This window comes from Coregonus clupeaformis, chromosome 6 (assembly GCF_020615455.1).
Source record: "Coregonus clupeaformis isolate EN_2021a chromosome 6, ASM2061545v1, whole genome shotgun sequence".
Taxonomy (NCBI): domain Eukaryota; kingdom Metazoa; phylum Chordata; class Actinopteri; order Salmoniformes; family Salmonidae; genus Coregonus; species Coregonus clupeaformis.
The window spans coordinates 47,462,113-47,483,634 of NC_059197.1; the positions used below are offsets into that span (position 1 = coordinate 47,462,113).

The 21,522-nt window shown below is 45.2% G+C and overlaps 1 protein-coding gene across 2 annotated transcripts in view; it reads left to right on the plus strand.

Annotated features, from left to right (window-relative positions):
- Positions 1-21,522, plus strand: part of LOC121567481 (limbic system-associated membrane protein-like) — a 1,290,508-nt gene that overhangs the window by 602,750 nt on the left and 666,236 nt on the right. The window lies entirely within an intron of this gene.

The following is a 21,522-nucleotide window of genomic DNA, read 5'->3' on the forward strand; positions in this document are numbered from 1 at the left end:
TTAGCAGAGTTTAGCTTCTGTTGAGCAGCTTTCAGTTCCTTCTCTCTCTCTGCCTCCGCATTCTTCATCTTGTTCTCCAACACCTTGTACTTCTCCTCTGCCTTCTTCTGGACCTCCTTACTACTGCGCAGGGTCTCCTCACACTCCTCGATGGTCCTGCGCAGCCTCTCCAGCTCCTCCTGTTGCTTATGGAAGGAGCTCTGTTGGAGTTTAGCCTGGAGGATATCTAACTCTTCTGTCTTCATGTCTAACTGTTGCTTTAACAAACGATACCTCTCAGCGGTCCCCTTCAGACCAGACAGTTCTTTGTCCAGATTCTGTAGCTCCGTCTCTGTGTCGGTCTGGGCACCTGCCATCCCTATCCGAGCCCGGGCGGGAGTGAGTAATTCGGAGGATTGCACCGGAGCCTTCCCAGGATGAGTCTTGCCTCTCCGTTTCCGAGGTACTCGGGTTATCCTCTCCTGAGACTCTCTCCAGAGTGGGTAAAAGGCTGGGCAGTCTCGTCCAATTAGGACAGGGACGGGGAGGGAATCAACCACCCCCGCCGTCGTGTGTATGGTTCCCCGTGTGCTGGTCATTGTAAGTTCAGTAATGGGGTATTCTCTGGTGTCCCCATGGACACAGGAAACTGGGAGGACTTTCCCCGGGGTCAGACACGTTGGGCCCACCAAATCCTTACGCACCAGGGTGGCCCGGCTACCAGAATCCAGTAAGGCCTCCACATCATGGTGATTCACAGTTACCGGGCAGGTGGGGGGTCGATCTGGGCCGCCATCTACGACTCCCAAGAGCGAGGCAAAACGATGTGTGGGTGCTGAGCTGGAGGACTCCGCAGTGGGCATAGGTTCATCGGCTAGTTTCCCACACTGCCAGGAGATATGTCCCATCTCCCCACACCGGTAACACTGTCGAGTTTCCCCCTCCTGGTGTACTCTTCTTGGACCCGCCTGGTTTCTGGCTCCCCCTGGAGCCGGGATAAGTCCTGACGTGGCTGGGTTCGAGACCTTGGGGGTCCTTTGGACGGGTTCTTCCCATTTGTGGTGGGGCCGCACTCCTGGGGTCTTTTCGGGAAGCATTCAGCATCTCCGCTGTGGCCTGGTACTTTTCCACAGCTTCCACGGTCAGATCAGCCGTGGTCAAGGCCTGTTGACTGAGGAACCGTTTTGCCTCATAAGGCAGGGCGCGTAGGTAACGATCCACCACAACGGCCTCCACCACCGCCGCTGCTGTATTCCTCTGCGGATCCAGCCATTTCCTTGCGATTCGGACAAGTTCATGCATCTGCGCCCGAGGAGGTTGGTCTGGTTGGAAGGTCCAGCTGTGAAAGCGCTGGTTATTACCAAACTTTGTGAGTCCATATCTGCTGAGGATCTCAGACTTCAGGGCATCATAGTCAGTAACCTGGTCAGGGCCCAGGTCCCGGACAGCATTCAGCGATTCCCCGGTTAGGAAGGGGGCTAACAGACCAACCCACTGTTGCTTGGGCCAGGCTTCCCTAGTGGCCGTGGCCTCAAATGCATGCAGGTATGCCTCAATGTCATCGGTAGCTCCCATCTTAGATATAAAGTCACTTGCCTTTATGGGGCGGGTATTTTGGACAACCATCTGTCTCTGCAACTGCAATTCCTCTGCCTTCAGAAGGTTGGCTTTCTTTTGCTCCTCCAAGAGAGCCACGTTTGCTTGCATCTGGGCTTGCTGGCCAGCAACAAGGGCTTTCAACATGTCCTCCATTTCAGTCGGCGGGGAGCCTACGGCCAACTTGGAAAACTGGGTGATCAAACCTTCGGTATCCTCCTCTGACATGCACTATTAACGCTTGAGCGTGCCCGTATTCTCCACCATCTGTGACGTCACGAGAGGCTACACAGCTTTCAGCGGGATTGCTCAAGTAGTGCAAGGAGACCAGGTTCAACCAAAACAAGGATTTTATTAAAGGTCTTGGGAAACTAACGAAAGTATAACACAACTCTGTTCTCTGGTGGCTCTTTAAGGGTTAACAGTTCAGGGATGTCTCTTCCACATCCAAAATCATAACTCTCCCTCGCTCAAATAACTTTTCCCCAGTCTTACTGTATTCCCCGTTGCAGCTAGTGGCCAACCCAGCAAAACGTCCTTCCAAAATCCCACACGTATTTCCACAGGTGCATATATCCAAAGGTGAGTATTTCCCAAAGGTAAGTATCTCCAAATCCTTATATTCCTCATGGAAGTGGACGTGCAGCACTCTTGTCCTCCAGAGAGCCCAGGTTGGAGACCGTGTCTCTTCCCTTCAACAAACCTTCAGCTCATCAGCTCCTGATTGGTTTCAGCTGCGTGGGAAGATTGGCCATAGAGGGTTGGAGTTCCCGACCATACCAGCAGATGGAGCCATAGCTGTCTGGGTTTGCAGCCATCTCAGGGGGATGTAACGTCCCTCCAGGACACAGCCTCTCGTGACATCACAACACACACACACACTAATCCCCATCCCTACTCCACACACACACATCTGCCCACTCCCTCCCCTTCTCTTGTTTCTAGAATAATTGGGGAACAGTTGTCAATGGGGAAGCAGATAAACATGTTGCAGAGCCCCGGGCTGCATTCCACTCTCATTCCTCCGCAAATGGGCATTGTAGGCCTATTGTCTGAATATTGCTTTTCTTTAGCAGTATCAGGAGAAAATACAGTCAAAATTAGGATATGTTTTAGCCTCCATCGCGGAGCATATTGTTGTTAGCCAGGGGAATTGTTCTACTCCTTCCTCGATGGAGAATACAGTGCGACTTTCAGTTTCTGGGTCTGTACTGTGTCTTGTTACACTACAGCTATCCATTTGCACTGTAGTTGGCTCGCTCTCAATCACTCACTCACCATTCGTAAGCCCTCATGCAAATGTGCACGTACTTAGACACACGTGAAGTTTTTGATGGGCTGTCTGAAAAAGTTTGAGACTTTAATGAACTTGTATGAACTCTGACAGTTTATTGTGGCTGGTTGATGACATTGTGGCTGGTTGATCAGGACTGATGTGCCCATGGGGTCCTACTCGTTTCTTGACTGAAGTTACAGTATGTAATGCTATGAACTATGTAAGTTCAATGAGAATTGGCTCGATAGTGTTTAGTACAGGGCTCACATCACATCATGCCATAACTACTTCCAGTATATGTATTCAATCCCTGAATGTAAAACAATATGCCTGGAGCTATATTCCAGAGCTGTTTCCTCAAAGCCAAATCTCTGTGGTAGATATGTAAATCAATAAGTGTTGTGGCTCCTCAAGGGAAAACGTGTCTGTGTTCTGTTGGGCCATGTTGTCCCCCAAGGCTCAGTGTAGGATCCATTACATTCTACAGGACTGGACCCAGTGCAGTCTAACACAGTGTTGTGCCAATTTATGGTCTGTTATTACAGTACATTTAGCCACCTACAGCATTGCTTGGATATGATGTGGAGATGAGGTGGATATGCTCAATAAGCTCCTAGGTGACCCAAAAACACCATCGTTTTTGGGTCACCATTGTCTTACTCAGGATCACCAACAACCTCGATACATTTAAGTCATTTCACACAAGATGTAAACAGATGTCTCAACGTCTTCATTTTGCTGTTTCATGGCTCCCATTTTTTACCTTGGTAGCCATGTTTTCTCTTACCTTTTCCAAACATGCGGATCCAGCTCTATGCAAATTTTTCATTGCATTTAACAACTGATATTTGTAATGGTTCCTCAACCGCCTCTGGAGGTGGTCATCCGCAGCCAATCACAATGACACTCAGCCAGAAACCTCTGACCTCACTGCCTGACCTTCATCTGATCACATGAAGTGATTTGACATAATATGTAATTTTACTGGTGTAGACGGGGTCAGATGCTTTCCCTTTCTATTCCGTCCTGTATTGTGGTGATACAGCCCTGTGAGCTTCTGTACAAAAGGCTTTATCAGTAGTTCTTGGCCCAGTGCGCCTCGCATTGTCACGGTTTACTAAGCCAGAACCCAGAAGCAGACCAGGACAAGGTAAGTGGTGTCAAAGGTGAGTGTTTATTTAACTGATCCACGAGTGCAGCTGAATAATCCAGGGAACAGAGCGGGCGGCGTGGATGAGTTGTTGAGGGTGCAGTAGTTGGTCCAATGATGGCTCGGCAGCCGCCGACCATCAGGCAGAGGTTGGGTGAAGGTTCCGGACGAGTGACTGCAGGGAGAACAAAACGGAGGTAAGCATACAACAAGCAAACAAGGTGCAAAACAACAAAACTAATGCTCTAAGCTCTAAGACTAGATCCGCTGATAAACATACTGTTCATGGCTAACGATCCGGCAGGGAATGGATGTTAGGCCAGAGCCTAAGAAGGGTGATGATCAGGACCAGGTGTGCAGATTGCTGATGGGATGCAGGTGCGGAAATCAAGAGAGCTCCCGCCTAGCAACGTTGCCCGGCAACCAGGCAGGGAGCGTTCGAGAACCCTCGGGAAACTGGAGATCACGAGCAGAAAGACTAGTACACAGACAGGACCCGACTCAGACTGCCGGGATCGTTACAGTACCCCCCTCCGACGAACGCCACCGGGCGGACTCCCCGGAGCGCCAGGATGGAGGCGGTAGAAGTCACGAATGAGGTCAGCATCTAGGATCTGTCGCCGCGGAATCCAACTCCTCTCTTCAGGACCATACCCCTCCCAGTCCACGAGATACTGGAAACCCCGGCCCCGCCGTCTGGAATCCATGATGCGTCGCACCGTGTAGGCAGGACCACCTCCGATCATCCGAGGAGGAGGAGGAGGAGGCGGAGGAGGCAACAGAGGACTGAGGAAAACAGGCTTGAGGCAGGAGACATGAAAGGTGGGATGGACTCTGAGCGTCCTCGGTAGTTTGAGTCGAACTGCCACCGGATTGATCACCTTCTCCACCACAAACGGACCAATGAACTTCGGTAACAACTTCCTAGACTCAGTCCGTAAAGGAAGATCCCGTGTGGCCAACCAGACCCTATCTCCGATGGTATAGGTGGGAGCGGGGATCCGGCGACGATTCGCCTGGAGCTGATACCGGTCCGAAACTCTAAGGAGTGCCTTTCTGGCCCGATGCCAGGTCCGGTGGCAACGACGAATATGGGCCTGAACAGAAGGCACTGAGAGCTCCTTCTCCTGAGAAGGGAACAAGGGAGGTTGGTAGCCATACAGGCACTGGAAGGGAGACATCCCAGTGGCAGATGTAGGGAGAGTATTGTGGGCATACTCAACCCAAGGCAACTGAGAGACCCAGGAGGTGGGGTTGGAAGAGACCAGGCAGCGTAGCGTGGATTCCATCTTCTGGTTGGCTCTCTCCGCCTGACCATTAGATTGGGGGTGAAAACCAGATGTGAGACTGACTGTAGCTCCAATGGCCAAACAGAAGGACTTCCAGACAGCAGAGGTAAACTGAGGGCCACGGTCGGAAACGATATCACTGGGCAAACCGTGGACCCTGAAAACCTCCCTAACCAGGATCTCGGACGTCTCCGAGGCAGAGGGAAGCTTGGCAATAGGCACAAAGTGGGCGAACTTGCTGAATCTGTCCACGATAGTCAGAACGACCGTGTTCCCCTCAGAAGCGGGCAACCCAGTGACAAAGTCCAGGGCCAGATGCGACCATGGTCGTCGGGGAATAGGAAGGGGGTGAAGTAGTCCAGAGCTGGGCCGATTGGTACTCTTATTCTGCGCACACACTGGACAGGCAGCAACAAAACCCCGAGTATCCTCGGCCGCGGCAGGCCACCAAAAAGCGTCTGCGAAGAAACGCCATCGTCCGAGCCACGCCAGGGTGACAAGCCATCTTGCTGGCGTGGGACCATTTGAGGACAGCAGGACGAACCGACTCAGGCACAAACAACCGACCGGGTGGACCGTTACCGGGACCGGGCTGCGTCCGAAGGGCCGCCATCACCTCCTCCTCAATCTTCCACATAACTGCTCCCACGACGCAGTTCCGGGGGAGAATTGTCTCGGTCTTGGACCCACTCTCTTCCGTCTTGGAGAACATCCGGGACAAGGCGTCCGCCTTGCCGTTCTTAGATCCAGGTCGGAACGTCAGGGAAAACTTGAATCGTCCGAAAAACAACGCCCACCTGGCCTGACGGGAGTTGAGACGTCTAGCCGATTGCACGTAAGCAAGATTCTTGTGGTCAGTCCAGACAATAAACGGTTGCTCCGCCCCCTCCAACCAGTGGCGCCACTCCTCCAAGGCAAGTTTCACCGCGAGAAGCTCCCGGTTACCCACATCGTAATTCCTCTCCGCAGGCGAAAGGCGACGAGAGTAGTAGGCGCAGGGATGGAGTTTACTGTCCGTGGAGCATCGCTGCGACAGGATGGCGCCAACTCCCACATCAGACGCGTCCACTTCAACGGCACGAACTGACGGGCCGTGTCCGGTTGAGAGAGAATCGGTGCGTTGGTGAATCGCCTCTTCAAATCCAGAAACGCTCGATCCGCCTCCGGATTCCACTTGAAGGTCCTGATACTGGAAGTCAAGGCAGTTAACGGAGCGGCCACACGGCTGTAATCCCGGATGAATCTGCGGTAGAAATTCGCAAACCCCAAAAATCTCTGGAGCTGCAATCTCGCACCGGGCTGGGCCCATTCCAGAACCGCTCTAACCTTCTCCTGGTCCATCCTAATCTCTCCCCTGGAGATGATGTACCCGAGAAAGGATGTCGTGTGGGCGTGAAACTCGCACTTCTCGGCCTTCACGAACAGGCGATTCTCCAACAATCGCTGCAGAACCTGCCGGACATGCTGGACGTGGTCGGAAGGTTCCTTCGAGAAGATCAGAATGTCATCCAGGTAAACAAACACAAAGAGACCGATCATATCTCTCAGGACGTCGTTCACCATACTCTGGAATACCGCTGGAGCATTGGTCAGTCCAAACGGCATCACCTGATACTCGAAGTGACCCATCGGTGTATTGAAACCCGTCAACCACTCGTCCCCCTCTCTGATCCGGACCATGTGATACGCATTGCGTAGGTCTAGCTTGGTGAACACCGTAGCACCCTGTAAGGAGTCGAAGGCAGAACTCATCAAGGGCAGGGGATACTTGTTCTTGACCGTGATGTCATTCAACCCCCGATAATCAATACACGGTCGAAGAGAGCCATCCTTCTTACCCACAAAGAAGAATCCTGCCCCCAGGGGGTGATGACGAGGGACGAACGAGACCAGCAGCTAGGGACTCCTTGATGTAGGTCTCCAAAGCCTCACGTTCAGGTCGGGAGATACTGTATAACCTTCCCTTAGGGTAGACAGCTCCAGGGAACAGGTTGATGGCACAATCATATGGTCGGTGGGGAGGGAGTGACAGAGCCTTCTGCTTACTGAACACTTCCCCAAATCGTGATATGTCTCGGGAACCAGGGACAAATCTGGGGGTTTAGCCTCAATCACCTGACTGGGAACCGAATGGGGACAGGCAGTCTTGAGACAGTTAGCATGACAATCAAGGCTCCAACTCGTTACCTTGCCCGTCACCCAATCGAACGTGGGATTGTGTTCCTTCAGCCAGGGGTATCCAAGGACCAGAGGAACATGGGAAGACGGCAGAATGAAGAATGAAATCATCTCAGAATGATTCCCGACAACAGCATCTTAACCGGTTCAGTCCTCATCGTGATACGTGCCAGACTACTGCCGTCCAGAGTGGTAGCTTCAATGGCTTCCGGCAATTGCTCCTTGGAAAGCCCCAGCTGTTCCACCAACTCGGCATCAAGAAAGCTTCCATCGGCACCTGAATCGATAAAGCGTTAATCGCTAAGCTCTGATTCCTGTTCATAAGGGTAGCCGGGAAACGGGGTCTGACAGAGGTATTGAGAGGTCGAAACTGGCTCGCTAAAAGTCCTCCCAACTTTAGCGAGCCGCGCAGTTTGACGACCGCCGGGAACCAGTGGCGAGGTAATGTCCCGAACCACCACAGTAGAGGCAACAGTTAGTCCTACGTCTGTGTTGGCGCTCCTCCTTGGTTAACCCGTGCCGCCCCACTTGCATGGGTTCAGAATCGGGAGACAGGACCTCTCCACTAATCCTGTGTGGTGGACGATGATCGACGTATTCTGGTCCAATCCCCGACCCGACTGGCATCTGAGAAGCTGATCGGTTGGACGGGACCCATTGCTTCTCCCTCCTTCGCTCTCGGACTCGATTATCCACCCGAATAGACAAGGCTACCAAGCTGTCCAGGTCACTAGGCTCCGGATAGGAGATCAACTCATCCTTGAGCTGCTCCGACAGACCCTGGTAAAAGGCCGCTTGCAGAGACTCCTCATTCCACCCACTCTCCACAGCCAACGTCTTGAACTCGATCACGAAGTCGGCCACGCTGCGAGTTCCTTGGCGAAGCGAAAACAGGCGCCTAGCTGCGTCCCTCCCTCGGACGGAATGGTCGAAGAGCTTCCTCATCTCGGCCGTGAACCCCTGGTATGAAGCCATGCAGGGATCCTGTCGTTCCCAAACGGCTGAAGCCCACTCCAGCGCTCGACCACGCAGCAACTCAATCACAAAGGCTATCCTAGCTTTGTCTGTGGCATAAGAGTAGGGCTGTAGATCGAACACTAATCCACACTGCATAAGGAAGGAACGGCATCTTCCCAGCTCCCCCTCATATTTATCCGGCGTCGGAACCTTGGGCTCACGGAAGGGCACAGCTCCAGACGCGGCAGGCGAGATGGGTGAAACCGGTAGTGGATCCTCCACCGGAAACTTGCGCTGGTTCTGGACCTCCGTCAGACCGGTAGAAAGGTTCCGAACTGACAACGCGATCTCCTGTAGTACCGTGCTATGATGGCCCAACATCTTCTCCTGATGGGTAATGGCATGGCGAACAGAGTCCAGGTCCGCTGGGTTCATTACTGGCCGGATCGTTCTGTCACGGTTTACTAAGCCAGAACCCAGAAGCAGACCAGGACAAGGTAAGTGGTGTCAAAGGTGAGTGTTTATTTAACTGATCCACGAGTGCAGCTGAATAATCCAGGGAACAGAGCGGGCGGCGTGGATGAGTTGTTGAGGGTGCAGTAGTTGGTCCAATGATGGCTCGGCAGCCGCCGACCATCAGGCAGAGGTTGGGTGAAGGTTCCGGACGAGTGACTGCAGGGAGAACAAAACGGAGGTAAGCATACAACAAGCAAACAAGGTGCAAAACAACAAAACTAATGCTCTAAGCTCTAAGACTAGATCCGCTGATAAACATACTGTTCATGGCTAACGATCCGGCAGGGAATGGATGTTAGGCCAGAGCCTAAGAAGGGTGATTATCAGGACCAGGTGTGCAGATTGCTGATGGGATGCAGGTGCGGAAATCAAGAGAGCTCCCGCCTAGCAACGTTGCCCGGCAACCAGGCAGGGAGCGTTCCAGAACCCTCGGGAAACTGGAGATCACGAGCAGAAAGACTAGTACACAGACAGGACCCGACTCAGACTGCCGGGATCGTTACACGCATTGACAGGGGAAGTCAGTAAAGTCAGAGGAGTTACGCAGACTCTGGAACTAACATGATTACTGGTGACAATGTTAGTAATGCTGAAATGTTTTCGCCAGCCGCAGGTTGTTTTAGCCTGTTTTCTCCTGTAAGTGCATCTCCAGTGCTTCTTCCTGGAAGGCCTCATCCAGTTTGTATAGGTTTTTAAATGATATCTTCGGCTTGCTTAGTTCAGGAATAAACAGAGTTCTCCTCAATTCACACAAGGTTTTTATGTCATTGACACATTTATCAACAGTTGCCACACTGTAGGTGCCACAAATATAGATGTCACAGATATCGGTGTCACTTTAATAGAGACATTTCTTATCAGTTGTGGCTTCATGGGCTTCCTTTTCACATACATATTAGCCTGGTATTTCATTTACAGGAGCTATATTTGTACTACTTTTATGAAACATATTAGAATAAGTAGCCATGGAATTACTCCAGAAATTGGCCATGACAAATGTGATACCAGAGCAGACATTTTCCCCAAAAAGCTGGCAAACATCGATTTTGTCAGCTTCTACGACACCTTTCAGCACTATACTGCAGGCTTCCTCATTTATTTTCGCAGGGAACTCAGTAGTCTGGTTCTTTCCACTTATCAACATAGATTGTGTGAAGTCTTTGTCTGACTGTGTGAAGTCTTTGTCTGACCTCTCTATCTCTCTCTCTCTCTCTCTCTCGCTCTGTGTCTGTGTGTGTTAAGTGTTGGGAACGCCTTTCAAAATATAGGAAAGATGTGATGACTGGATGCTTGACAAAAATACTAATTGAGTGTATGTAAACTTCTGACTCACTGGGAATATGATGAAAGAAATAAAAGCTGAAATCATTCTCTCTACTATTATTCTGACATTTCATGTTCTTAAAATAAAGTGGTGATCCTAACTGACCTAAAACAGTTTTTACTAGGAATTGTGAAAAACTGAGTTTAAATGTATTTGGCTAAGGTGTATGTAAACTTCCGACTTCAACTGTATATTTATACAACGGGTGGGTCTAATCCTGAATGCTGATTGGTTAAAAGCGCATTCCAGCCAGTGTCTATTCCACAAGTTACCACCGGCTTAATCTATGACGTTAAAATGCCTATTTACTCTGTTCCATCTGACTGCCCAATCCACTGTCTCATCAGCCCAGCCAAGCAATTTATAAACTTGATCTCCACTATAAAAAGCATCCAGACATTATCTCACATTTCTTTTAGACTAACATTTAGTTTTCAACAGCGGAGATTTGTATAAACCATGCTGTCTGTCTCTCCGACATTTGCAACATTGTTTCAATATTCAAATTCAATCTCCAGCTGTCCCATAGTAATGAACGTGTTGGGACAGGCATTGTTTCTCAGCCAGTCGAAATCATGAATCAGCTGGCATCATTTTTATAGATATATTTCAAAGAAATGTCAATTTAAAAAAGGTAAAACGAAGTGCAGCTAGTTTGCAGTCTTTCCAGCTTCAATTTGAAGTGATTGTGTTGTATAGCTGTGTTGTTGGCTAACTCCTCTGACGAGTGAGCACATTTTCTATGCCAGGAGAAATCGCCTCATTAGCTCATTGTTATGGATGAATCCAAATAAATGTCACTAGAAAACAGCTTAAACAAATGCAAATGCAGCTACTTTGCTGTTATTCTGGCTGCAAGTTAGCCGCAGTTGGCTAGCTAGCAAGCAAGGGATAAGAACGGTTGAACATTTAGAACATTTAATTGAACATTTAATTGAACATTTAGAACGAACGACTGGGTCGCGTCCATAGATACAGAACAAAAAGACTGAACGACTGGGTCGTGTCTCTGGCAACCGAACTGATAGAACGAACGACCAGCCGGCTTGGGTAGCAACCCTAGATTTGTGTTGAGACTAGATCTTGTGGAAGGATGAAATAGACTGAATAAATTAATCAAAATAACATTTTTAATGAAAATATGTCAATCATCATTTGAATATGTTGGTAACCCGTTGTATAAAAGTGATAATGCCAGAGAAGCCGGTGTTTGGAGGATACATTGACAAGGTTTGACTTTGTCTCGGCCTAGCAACACTAGTGACAATATATCCTCCAAACAACGGCTTCTCTGGCATTGTTACTTATTTTTTCCATATTTGTAGAATCATTTAATATTGGTTTCGAAATTACGAATCTGATTCCAATCTTAACATTTTAATTAAAGGACAGCGTACAGTGTTACTCACTCTGTTTACTTTTGGTACTGTATCCAGCATGCATACTGATGTTTTTAAAGGTGTCACGACTTCCTCCGAAGCTGCCTCCTCTCCTTGTTCGGGCAGGCTTCAGCGTTCGTCGTCACCGGCCTTCTAGCCACTGCCGCTCCTCTTCTCATCATTCCATTTGTTTTGTCCTGTTTTTTACACACACCTGGTTCAAATCCCCTCATCAGTCCCTGTATAAATATTCCCTCTGCCCCCCCATGTCTTTGTGTATGATTGTTTCCATATGGAGGTGTCGATAGCTCGGTGGAGCATTATGTACTTTATAGCCGGGATATTCACCCGTGTGTTTTGTTGTCCCCAGTGCACCGTTAAGTCGCACTGTAGTTGTTTTACGCATTGCTGCAAACCCCTGTATTGGCCAAATAAACCATTATTCTGTGATTTACACCTCCTGCGCCTGACTCCGTCCAAATCACCCACTAGAAAAGGTGCATAATGATGATTACTTTTCTCATTACACTTTAAGCAGTGGGTATACTTTCCCAGCATTATAACCTACCTGCAACTGTTTGTAGCTGGTTGTTTATATTTTATATGACTAAATTTGATCCACTGTTTTTAATTAGCTTCCAATGGCCTTTTGCAGGGGATACAAATATCTGGTTATTAATGAGTTAGCTATATGTTTATTTCTAATTGATTAAATTAGCTGCTAATGAATGACTGGGCATACAACAAATTCTTATAATAATAAAATGTAATTGATCTGAATTCATTGTACCAGGGGAAATAAAAGAGCCTTTTATGAATGATAACTTGAGGACACAACTTGTTTTCTCCTTTTTATGAAGGAAACTTTTCTGTTTGGCCTCTTGGCAGCTGTTACAGCAGCTTTTGTTTTCTAGGTCACTGAGACACTACAGCAGGATGCCAATCTCTAGTGGCATCTCCCATGCACTCTCAAGGTGACCATATGCCTGAAAAAAGCTCAAATTGCCACATGACCAAAAACAAACTATTTTGCTGAGTGTGAGTTTAAAACCATTGTCAGTATGTTGAAATGAAATGGACAATCAGGAATGCATACTATGAATAAATCCTGGCAGGAAAAAAGGGTACTGTTTATAAAGCACAGTATGCATTCCTGATTGTCCATGTCATTTCAACACTGAATAACTATTGGCAGTAAAAAAACATACTGTTAAAAAAGCAGTGTAGGTTTTAAAGAGATTCTCCAATACTTTTGTCAATTGTTTTGCCAGTAGTTCTGAAAGTCTTGCTAGCTGTCACTCAAATGGTGAGGTGCTGAACCTCATTGGCTGGAACTCAAATTGCTAGGGGGCTGGCCCATGTGGGGGAAAATGTAAGACAAATGGCGCTGTACAGCTTCCAGTAAACAGTCATTTTCAAACTAGGGATTTTGTGGCTAATGGTGAACGTGCATAAAGATGGCAGAATTCAGATATGCCTTCATTGTGTTAGCACTATTCACTGAGTTTTTAAACTACGGCATGCGGTATGGTTCAATGTGCTAATAAATCACCACAATCTACTTTTTTGGGTTTTTCAAATTGCCGGCACTTTGAAGCTAAAATTGGGATAATGTATACAGTGCTAATGACCATACAAAAAAAGTGTAATGGAGAGCAATGTACAATATGGCAAACTTAGCAGAACGAGGAATTTGTGGTAATTGCTTGGAGGCCTCCATCTTTATGCACCTCCACTATTAAGGTAAAACAGTAATTCTGCTCATAGATTATTCATGTATAAACTACACATTGACATACTCAGCCCAAAGCGAGAGGTTTAAAAAATACTTACTAGTCGCCAAAGTTCCGGAACATGTCTTTAACTCTTTTAATTGTGAAGTTTATCAGCAGAAAATAGCAAATTATCTGCCTTTCTGTTTATTTTAGTACAGGTCACTGAGCTTTGTTATACTGATGCTGTTATATTCATGGAATGGCTGTTGAATTCTTATAACATGCATAGCTATAGTATGTGAGGGTCGCACAAAAAAATATCAATTTGTCTCTGTACAAATTCAAGGGCGAAGCAGCAAACACGAACTTTCAACATCCACCAATATTTAGTTTCATATATATTTCACTCATTCAAAGCAGAGCCAGTCTTCTAACCATCTTGGCCCCACCACTAGCTGTGTTTTAGTGGTGAGTAACGACAGAATTGCATGCTGGGAACTTGGCATTAAGAGAGTGGGGTGATTAAGCTGAATGTAAGAAACTGAACAAGTTGTCTGTCCAAAATCTACCATTCCTCACAGCATGTCCTTGACAGCACACAAACAGACTGCTTGTCATTCCCTAGCTCTACAGCCAGTACATTTGTGTAGTAGAGGAGACTTGGGGTATTAAAACTAAATGGCTCAGATAGAATGTGTCTGCTGCCACAGAATGTCTGTTGTCTCCTTGACGAACAGATTTATTTTTAGGTGTAAGCCCGCCTAAGTACCCTTCTTGTGGAAAGTTTTTGCCTCCCTCAGTGAAAGGCTAATTCTGCTTGTGTCAGCAGGCGGTCATCAGAACACAATTCTAAGTTGTACTGTAGTTAACCAAATGGAATTCACAAACAAATTAATACGTAGGCCTGCAGTATTCTCTGGACCTATAACCAATCAGGTGTCAGACCTGAGTCAAGGCTGTGAAGCCTTTGACCTCCTCCTACACAGTAACCTCAGCAGAAGATAGACATCAGCTGAGTCATATGAGTCACGGCACCAATGTAACCAACTGGGTATTACACCTGGGTGTTTGGTGCACCTCAAGACGACAGTGTTAGCCTGCTGGTCTAAAGCTTATACAGTTGAAGTCGGAAGTTTACATACACCTTAGCCAAATACATTTAAACTCAGTTTTTCACAATTCCTGACATTTAATCCTAGTAAGAATTCCCTGTCTTAGGTCAGTTAGGATCACCACTTTATTTTAAGAATGTAAAATGTCATAATAATAGTAGAGAGAATTATGTATTTCAGCTTTTATTTATTTTATCACATTCCCAGTGGTTCAGAAGTTTACATAACCTCAATTAGTATTTGGTAGCATTGCCTTTAAATTGTTTAACTTGGGTCAAACGTTTCGGGTAGCCTTCCACAAGCTTCCCACAATAAGTTGGGTGAATTTTGGCCCATTCCTCCTGACAGAGCTGGAGTAACTGAGTCAGGTTTGTAGGCCTCCTTGCTTGCACACACTTTTTCAGTTCTGCCCACACATGTTCTATAGGATTGAGGTCAGGACTTTGTGATGGCCACTCCAATACATTGACTTTGTTGTCCTTAAGCTATTTTGCCACAACTTTGGAAGTATGCTTGGGGTCATTGTCCATTTGGAAGACTCATTTGCTTCCAGGCTTTAACTTCCTGACTGATGTCATGAGATGTTGCTTCAATATATCCACATCATTTTCCTTCCTCATGATGCCATCTATTTTGTGAAGTGCACCAGTTCCTCCTGCAGCAAAGCACCCCCACAGCATGATGCTGCCACCCCCTTGTTTCACGGTTGGGATGGTGTTCTTCGGCTTGCAAGAGTCCCCCTTTTTCATTATGGCCAAACAGTTCTATTTTTGTTTCATCAGACCAGAGGACATTTCTCCAAAAGTACAATCTTTGTCCCCATGTGCAGTTGCAAACCGTAGTCTGGCTTTTTTATGGCGGTTTTGGAGCAGTGGCTTCTTCCTTGCTGAGCGGCCTTTCAGGTTATGTCGATATAGGACTCGTTTTACTGTGGATATAGATACTTTTGTACCTGTTTCCTCCAGCATCTTCACAACGTCCTTTGCTGTTGTTCTGGGATTGATTTGCACTTTTCGCACCAAAATACGTTCATCTCTAGGAGACAGAACGTGTCTCCTTCATTTTACATTTACATTTGAGTCATTTAGCAGACGCTCTTATCCAGAGCGACTTACAATTAGTTAGTTAGTGAGTTAGACGGCTGCGTGGTCCCATTGTGTATATACTTGCGTACTATTGTTTGTGCAGATGAACGTGGTACCTTCAGGCGATTGGAAATTGCTCCCAAGGACGAACCAGACTTGTGGAGGTCTACAATTATTTTTCTGAGGTCTTGGCTGATTTCTTTAGATGTTTCCATGATGTCAAGCAAAGAGGCACTGAGTTTGAAAGTAGGCCTTGAAATACATCCACAGGTACACCTCCAATTGACTCAAATGATGTCAATTAGCCTTTCAGAAGCTTCTAAAGCCATGACATCATTTTCTGAAATTTTCCAAGCTTTTTAAAGGCACAGTCAACTTAGTGTATGTAAACTTCTGACCCACTGGAATTGTGATACAGTGAATTATAAGTTAAATAATATGTCTGTAAACAATTGTTGGAGAAATTACATGCACAAAGTAGATGTCCTAACCGACTTGCCAAAACTATAGTTTGTTAACAAGAAATTTGTGGAGTGGTTGAAAAACGAGTTTTAATGACTCCAACCTAAGTGTATGTAAACTTCCGACTTCAACTGTAGGTGTTGTTATGCATGGCTAGTGTTGATATTGTTATTGTTGACGTGCAATATGAAAAATACTGTGACTAGAAAAGTCAATTCAAAAGCACCCTATTATTGTGAAGGCACAGTAATTAGATGGTGTAGGGAATGCATCAAGGAGAATACTTCATCAATCCACTAGTTCTCTATTTATTTATTTATTTTAATCTATAATAAAATAACATTAAATAATGTTCGAGCATAATGGCTGGATTTGGGGATAATAAAGTTGGTTATTTCCACAAGGAAGCTGCAACAGGACCAGGAAGTCCCTGTGGAAACTGTGATGTCATCACAGAGTGACAGGCAGGATTATTTTGAATGGGGATATAAGGGAACACTGAGCCTGTCCCTAACTGTCCCTAATACCACCACCTGGGCCCAGATCTCTGTGACGGACAGTGACAGGCGTTTTTCAGCAGCTCACAGGTGACTGCTAAAGGCCTAATGGGTTCCTCTCCTCTGTCCTCCTCCACACAGCCTCAACCTGCTGGGGAACACAGTCACAGCAATTCAAGGACATGTTGTGCTGTGCAGCGTGTGCCACTGCCATGTGTAGGGATTAAGGAATGGGAATGTATTTAAGATGCAACATTATTACCGTGCATTCTGTCTGTATTCACTCAAGGCAGTGCTTTGATTTGATATTGGCCTCAGTGGTTTGGATGAGAGCAGATTTTGGATTAGCCTTTTGACTGATACTTTCCTATTGTGAGGTAATAAGATTATTTCCCTATTTGGATAACATAATGCACTGACAGCTCTGCATTGATCAGTCTTTTGTGCTTCCACGGTGAAGAGATTCAATACAGTCTACAAATCTGAGCCCATAATGTTCACCAATTGCATAAAACATAACAGAACCAAGTCCCAATGGAAATGAGATGTCCAATTTGCCACTCAGACTGACCTGAATGGTATCACTGTTAAATAACTAATAACTGAACATGTGTGCCCCTCTGTCTTCTCCGTTCCCCTCTTCAACGCGTAATGAAACATTCTGATTAGGCGCAATGAACAATTAAACAAAAAATTCCTTTTCTTTTCACTGTTTAAAATGGTGTAATTAGTTATTTGTGATAAAAGGAAGATCAGCTTGTGTTAATAAAGTCCCGATTGTTGTTATTCATTACCATTAGATACATGTAATCGCGAGCTCATTAATGTCCCATCAAATTGCACAGCACGGCTTAAATCCCCCACATGAAAAAGGAAAGGGATCTCATATGAGCAGCGCTTTAATTTGATTGTAATTGTTTTAATTGAGAGAATCTTAATAACTCCCTTCTACCTACCTCTCGCTGCATCGGGAGGCCAAATTAGAAGTTGTCCTCTTGTTGGAGTCAAATCTGAGTGATTAATTATTGCAGGCAATGCTGATGAGCAGGGAGAGAGTGGCGTCTGCCTGAGACCCACAGCTAATTTACAAGACTTGAGAAACACCACTGCTCCCATAGTCTGTCCCAATCTGCTGGCTGGGGCTGGGAGGCAGAAGACAATCGTTTGTGACAAGCTGTCTTTGGCTTGCAACTGTTTTTTCAGGCGACTATATTTAGTGTGTATATTTAGGGATTGCTATTGTTCTACTCATTCAACAAATGAATTATATCCTTATAAATCTCAATCTATATTTAATGCAGTTAGATGCCTCTGCACTGTCATGGCTATAGTAATCACCGAAAACAAAGTGGCCTGTTGGCCCTCCAGCCTAGCGTTCATGACTTGTTTGTATTCCTTTAGGGCCGACATAATCATGTTGCCTATCTCATTCAGATTAGCACACTTGTTTTTAGTGAGTAATCCTGATGAATCACTACCATGCATCTCTTCAATACACATATGGGGCCTCTCCAAAATGGCCGACCATCGTCCTGGCTCCCATTCTCTTATTCACAAAGGGAAATTATTTTTTCTATCAACTCAAGCTGAATTATATATCTTCATTTGCATTTATAAGGGAAGCATCTGTATTTTAATGTACTTCAATGGCCTCTCAAATGTAATTATAGCGTATTATTCTCTCTAGAAATGATTGCCCTTATAAAGAAATGAGCTTTTGTGCATAAAGTGGTTTGGTAAGGGGTGGTGTCCTCTCTGGCTTTGTAATGAAGTTGTGTTATTCCCAGCTCCAGACCCAGGTGTTTTATCTCCTGATTCAAGGCTAAATTGTTCCACCACTAATTATTGGTGCGGAAAGCAAACCATGTATCTGCTCATATGACAATTGTTCAGTTTATACATTATCATCACACCAGCATGTAACTTAATTACTTTCATAAAAAGAGGTGGAGATGTAATCTCTCATTACGGTGCTTGTTAGCCCTTTTCTAACCAGAACGATTTAGATTGACCAAATATGGCTCTTTATAATTGGAAACCCTTGAATAGTATTATTCCTTACTTTACTCCGTATGGCTAAAGCAACACATTTATTACTATGCTTATTTTCATGGGTCCATAACCTTTTGTTAGACTTAAGTAAAGTAATTGACATGCATGACATCACTATTTTAGTTTATATGCACTGCATCATTTCTGTTGGGATAGTATTTGCCAATGTGGTGAATAAAGAAATCAAGCACTGCAACAATTATAAGTGCCTTGTGCAAACATTTATCTTGTAGATGTTCCCAATCAATACGCTTGATAGAGGTCATTTGTATGTAGAGCAGAAAACATATTTCATGTACTTTCTACAATGGGATTTGCAACAGAAGCTCTGGGGTATAAAGTGCAATCATTGTAACACTAGCGACAGAGATATTTTTACACCACTGATTTCAAAGTACAACTCTGCTACTCTCGAACAAGGTTTCAGAAACCCTTGTCAGTAGTAAAACTTTACATGAATGAAGAGAACCAAAACCAAAACTCTATTTGTAGATGTTCAGTTTCAATAAACTCAAAGATCTAATATAGTTTAGGCTAACCATGGTCCATTGAAAAAGGTCTGAGAAACTAAGATGTCTGGTAACATTAGTTTTATAGTTTGTAGTCCTTTTATAACATCAACTCAAGCAAATATAACTTCGTGGTGGGAGTCAGTTGAGATATGGTAAATGGCCATCTGAATGGCGAGGATACCTCTTTGGCTCTTCAGATGGGGCCCCAGGGAAATATTTCAGTGTAGACGTACTAGGTACTCTAGCATAAAGAGACATGATGAAATAATCTACAGTGGGGAAAAAAGTATTTAGTCAGCCACCAATTGTGCAAGTTCTCCCACTTAAAAAGATGAGAGAGGCCTGTAATTTTCATCATAGGTACACGTCAACTATGACAGACAAATTGAGATTTTTTTTCTCCAGAAAATCACATTGTAGGATTTTTAATGAATTTATTTGCAAATTATGGTGGAAAATAAGTATTTGGTCACCTACAAACAAGCAAGATTTCTGGCTCTCACAGACCTGTAACTTCTTCTTTAAGAGGCTCCTCTGTCCTCCACTCGTTACCTGTATTAATGGCACCTGTTTGAACTTGTTATCAGTATAAAAGACACCTGTCCACAACCTCAAACAGTCACACTCCAAACTTACCTATTGCAGATTCACTCTGGCCAAGACCAAAGAGCTGTCAAAGGACACCAGAAACAAAATTGTAGACCTGCACCAGGCTGGGAAGACTGAATCTGCAATAGGTAAGCAGCTTGGTTTGAAGAAATCAACTGTGGGAGCAATTATTAGGAAATGGAAGACATACAAGACCACTGATAATCTCCCTCGATCTGGGGCTCCATGCAAGAACTCACCCCGTGGGGTTAAAATGATCACAAGAACGGTGAGCAAAAATCCCAGAACCACACGGGGGGACGTAGTGAATGACCTGCAGAGAGCTGGGACCAAAGTAACAAAGCCTACCATCAGTAACACACTACACCGCCAGGGACTCAAATCCTGCAGTGCCAGACGTGTCCCCCTGCTTAAGCCAGTACATGTCCAGGCCCGTCTGAAGTTTGCTAGAGTGCATTTGGATGATCCAGAAGAGGATTGGGAGAATGTCATATGGTCAGATGAAACCAAAATATACGTTTTTGGTAAAAACTCAACTCGTCGTGTTTGGAGGACAAAGAATGCTGAGTTGCATCCAAAGAACACCATACCTACTGTGAAGCATGGGGGTGGAAACATCATGCTTTGGGGCTGTTTTGTTTGACCTGTGTCATTGCCAACAAAGGGTATATAACAAAGTATTGAGAAACTTTTGTTATTGACCAAATACTTATTTTCCACCATAATTTGCAAATAAATTCATTAAAAATCCTACAATGTGATTTTCTGGAATTGTTTTTCTAATTTTGTCTGTCATAGTTGACGTGTACCTATGATGAAAATTACAGGCCTCTCTCATCTTTTTAAGTGGGAGAACTTGCACAATTGGTGGCTGACTAAATACTTTTTTTCCCCACTGTATTTGGCGATTATACCTCCTGCATGTTCTGTTCAAATGCATTCGCATAATGGTTCCTACAAAAACATATTCTTGTTTTGTATTTTTGATGACACTCAAATAGGTCATGTTGTATATTTGCATGTTTCCAATTCATGATGCATTGTTGTTGTATGTTTGTTTGCCATTAATCCCCTGTCAAGTGTGTGTACCCCCTCTACAGGCCAATGGAGAATACAGTTAAAGGCATACATGCTCCAAGGCCTACTGGGAGTGGCTGGAATGGCAACACACAGTCTTTTGACCATACCAGACCATGTTTACCATGCTGTTTGTTTCTTTAGTTTAATGATCAGAATTCATTTTGGTAGAATTCTATACATTTTTGTATCCAGAAGAACGACAAATAAATGTATTATTATTTTTCAACTTGAATCAAGCTCTGGACATTGGATTTGTATGTGTCAAGAATAACATTTCACCACACTTCATTGTGGCTAAAGAATGGAATGGAAATTGTATTGGGACAATTATATTAGACAATTTAGCCACTAAACCCAGCATTCTCACATAATAATACAGTAGCCCACTATTCCAATCACATTTCTGCTCACTCAAGGTCAGTTTGTTATTGTAAATTCAAATACATTTTAAAGCATAATAAATCATAAATGTATTTCTGACATTTGCTAAAAAACACAGTTGCTACTGTAAGGCAGTCTCTTTTATAGCCAAGCAAAAATAAATGTAATTAAACCTGTTTCTATGTACTAAAGCTGGGAAATATGACAAAAATCTTTCCTGCTCTGCTATGTACCCATTCTGAAGTGCATTTCAGTCCATAGTTTCTGTTTCTGACTATTATCTGTTGAGGTCAAGCTTCCTTTAATCCACACGTCTAGTTCTGACAAACACTGAGTGCCTGTCTCCTCTCTCTCTCTCTCAAACACACACACA